Raw genomic sequence first — 4,413 nt, forward strand, 5'->3', positions numbered from 1 at the left:
CTGAAGGCAATTCAGGATTCTTTAAGGAGAATGAATAGTGGGAATAAAGACACGACTACACGCTGTCAGTAAACGGAGCCCACAAAGACATAAATGGATGGGCTCTCCACAGACACCCCCACACAGGAGGACACCGACCTACACACACACACACACACACACACACACACAGACCATACACACCAGAATTAACATGGGGTGAGGCTCTCAGCTAAAAACCAAAATGCTTTTGCACAAAAAACTCTCTGGTTTCCTTGTAATTGAAGTCTATGTAAATAAAGTCCCTCGGACTTTTTGTGTCTCCAAAGCCATAGATTCCTTTGTGTTTTCCTCTGAAGGGTTAAGCACAGAGCCTTTTGTCAACCATCAGAAGGCTCAGAGTGTGGGGATTAAGTGTTGGGCAGGTGGTGGAGGAGCAGGGGTGGGCTGGATCCGGTCCTGCTTCAGCCCTCAGTTACTTCATGTTGGGAAGCCTTCCTTGTTCCAGCCCTGACAAGGGCCCTTGCCACCTTCTTGTTCCCCACCCTGACACACACCAAAGCCTGGCCCTTTAAAGAGAAGGACAGACATCCTTACCATGTGGGATATCCCAGACTCTTTCTCCCAGGAACCGTCTCCACCTAGCTGATCTCTATCCATCAGTCTCACAAAAAAATGACAAAAGGAGAAATATGTGGTACCTTTTCCCATTCTGGTTCCTGTCCCACTGCCCGTGTTCCTTGGAGAATCAATTGAACCATTTCAGCTCCCTTTCCAGGAACCAATTGAGAAGCATACCACCCCATCCTTAGATCTGGGGTACCCAATCCCTGGAACACTTTCTCCACCCTTTCCTGGGCCGGAGGTGGATCTTCTGAGGTTATCCTCCACTCTCCCATCCCACGGCCCACTTCATGACTGCTTGTTCGCAACACCTTGATCAGCTTCCGTGTTATCCTTTTCTTTCGACAGACAGGACATTTTATCTGGTGATAACTGGTCCACAGCCCCTGTGTCTAGAGAACCTCAACTCCAGTTATATGCAGACACTTAGGTAGAGGTCTTGGTCCTAAAGCCAAGAAAGAGGGATTGGTCCTGAAGAGGAAATCTAATTGGTTCAGCTTATGTCAGTTGTCCATCCTTGGTCCAATCAAATATGGCCATACGGTGGAAAGGTCGGTCACATGATATAAACTTGGATGCCCAGGCTCACTCTTGTGGGTGAATGAATGATACTGTGGGAAGTTCTCAGAGAACTCAGATCTCTGATCTGAGCAGACACTCAAAAATGACTTCTCCCAGCAGGTGAAGCCACACACCCATGTCCAGAGCTGTGGCTTTACCCTCCTAGACCCCAAAGTATAATCAGGTCTCAATATAAAACCACAGTCACAGCATTCGTTTAGCCAGGATGGATAACCCAAGGCACTGGGGTAAGGTGGGCAGGAGGGTGCGGTGTCCAGCAGCTACAAAGAGGGGGATGTAAAACAAGGAGGGACTGGTCGGACTGCCCTTGCCCCTGACCTTTGCAGTCCCAAGACTAAGTTATGCAATGAGGCCTTTGTAATGTGCCTCCACGTCAGGAAGGGAAAGACACTCTTGTTGCATAAGGTCCAAAAGTGACACCAGTATCAGTCTTATCCTAAGCCCGATGAGGCGTCTTGGCGAGAGACTAACTCATGCTGTGCAAGATGTACGATTTTATAGGTACCGTGTGACATACTGGTTAAGAGCTACGACTGCTAACCAAAAGGTCAGCAGTTTGAATCTACCAGCAGCTCCTTGGAAGCCCTATGGGGCAGTGCTACGCTGGCCTATAGGGTGGTTATGAGTCGGAATTCACTTGACAGCAAAGAGTTTGGTTTTGGTTTTTGGTGTGTCAGCAGGAGACCTGGTGGCGTAGCGGTTAAGAGCTCAGCTGCTAACCAAAAGGTTGACACTTTGAATCTACCAGCAGCTCCTTGGAAACCCTATGGGGCAGTTCTTCTCTGTCCTATAGGGTCGCTATGAGTTGGAATCGACTCGACAACAGCAGGTTTGGTACAGATGTGTCAACAAACGTGGGGAAGGGAACTGGAAAGAACAAAAGCAAGGTGGCAAATGGGGAGCAAGGCCACCCCAACCCTGAAGTTCTTTCTCTTCTCATTCATCTCCAGACACTACTCCCACTGAGCAATGGAGGGAGTGTGGGAAGACAATGTATCTGTGACAGACAGCCCATGCCAGATGCAGTGGAGATGCCCAAAGCCCATGAAATATTTGGGATATCCTTATACTAAGAAAAAAAAAAATATTGTTTATCTGAAATTCAAATTTAACTGGATGTCCTGTATTTTATCTAACAATCCTGCTTAAAAGGGCTAAGTCACTGGGTGTATATAGAAAAAGGCAGTGTCACAAGAAAGGAGGAAGGGGTGTGTGGGGGACCCTCTCCTCTGGCTGGGCAAGGAGGTGCTGCCCTGTGAGTGGTGCAATTAGATCAAGGACACAGCTCCAAATTTTCATCAACTCACACCCTGGCTCCGCATGGTTTGGATTCTGTCCCTTTGGCATCTGGAATAAAGAACTGGCCAGCTCTTCTTCAGGGTGCCAGGCCTGTGTTCGCTTGGCAGAGAGAAGGGAGCAGACCACCCAGACCCACCCCTAGTTGATAGCAGACTACTGAGATATCTCAGTGGGCGCTGGGGAGGCAAAAGGAACTGTCTGGGTTGATGCTTGGCCAGAGATGCAGATTCCCTTGCCCATCCTTCCCTGCTCTCAGAGGAACCTTCCAGAAACTCCCCATGGGCCTAAGGTAAGGAGCTTAATGATCAGGATACAGATAACAGATAACCGGTATGCTATATCAATTTAAACATTTATTGATACCAAGAGACAATGCCCACTCATTTAAATTTGGAGAACATCATGGAATTCATTACCATTCACTGTTTTGCATGAGTTGGTGGCCAATCCCTCTCACAAGGAATGTGGCAGAAGCTTCCGTTGGATTCTCTTGTCAGTACAGTTCCGCCTCACGCTGTCCTCTTCATGGCCTTGAATTCTGCCTTCTCAGAGTCTGTGCTGGGTCACAGGTGACTTTAGACAATCTTGTTTAGATCCACACCCACCTTTGTCTTTATGAAATATGTGGCACTTTCACCTCATATACACAAGCTTCCAGAATCTTACATAACCTGCAAATTTTCTCCAGGTACTTCTGGTTCTAACTGGTTTGGTGACGTTACTTGTGCTACGTTTTGGTCACCTCCAGTAGTTCTCACATGCACAATACCCAGATACTCATATATACCAGCATAATTACACACTTCAATTCTCAAATGCTTCTCAGTGGCATAGCCCATATTTTGCAATTTTTTTGGCATCCAATGACAACAGTAATCAGCATTGTGTGTACGTGTGTATGTCCTTATATGTATGTAATTAAGATTAAATTATCCACTTGTTATAGATAGAATTACGTCGCCCAAAAAGATACGTTGAAATCCCAACCTTCGATACCTGTGAACGGGACCTTATTTGGAAATAGGGTCTTTGCAGATGCCATCAAGTTAAAATGAGGTCGTACTGAATTAGGATGGGTCCTAACCCAATATGGAAACCCTGGTGGTGTCGTGGTTAAGAGCTACGGCTGCTAACCAAAAGGTCGGCAGTTCGAATGCACCAAGCGCTCCTTGGAAACCCTGTGGGCAGTTCTCTGTCCCATAGGGTCGCTATGAGTCGGAATCGACTCGACGGCAACGGGTTTTTTTGTTTGTTGTTTAATCCTGTATGACTGGTGTCCTTAAATAAAGAGAAGAGACACAGATGCAGACACAGAGACAGAGATAAGATGGTCATGTGAAGAAAGAGGCAGAGACTGGAGTAAGGCTGCCACAGCCTAGGGACCCCTGGGGCTCCCAGAAGCTGGGAGAGGCAAGGAAGAAGTCTTCCCTAGAGGACTCGGAGGGAGCACGGCCCTGCCGACACCTTGATTTTGGGCTTCCAGCCTCCAGAACTCTGAGAGAATAGACTTCTGTTGTTTTAAAACTTCCAAGTTCGTAGCAATTTCCACAACAACCCTAGGAAACTAATATACCACTGATGTAAAGACAAACAAAGAAAAAAAAGAACAACCACTTACAACTGGACTTACATAACCCCGGTATCGTAGTCATTTATGCAAACTGTTCTCCGCTCATGCCTCATTATGGTGCAGCAGAATAACAATTAGATGGTTAAATTTGTATCCAATTAACCTTTTCATGTTGTCAGATTATAACACTGAATGCCATTTTTAAAACGCTCAGAGCTCAGCGCACATATTTCTTGGTTGTCTGCTTACCTAGCCCATCATCTCAGTCATTCAGCAGACATCTGAGAGCCTTCCGTGTGCAGGGCTCTGTGCTAGGTTCTGTGGCTACAGAGATGAACAATGCCTGGTGGTTGTCCTGA

This window comes from Trichechus manatus, unplaced genomic scaffold, assembly GCF_000243295.1.
Source record: "Trichechus manatus latirostris isolate Lorelei unplaced genomic scaffold, TriManLat1.0 scaffold00026, whole genome shotgun sequence".
NCBI classification, from domain to species: Eukaryota; Metazoa; Chordata; class Mammalia; order Sirenia; family Trichechidae; genus Trichechus; species Trichechus manatus.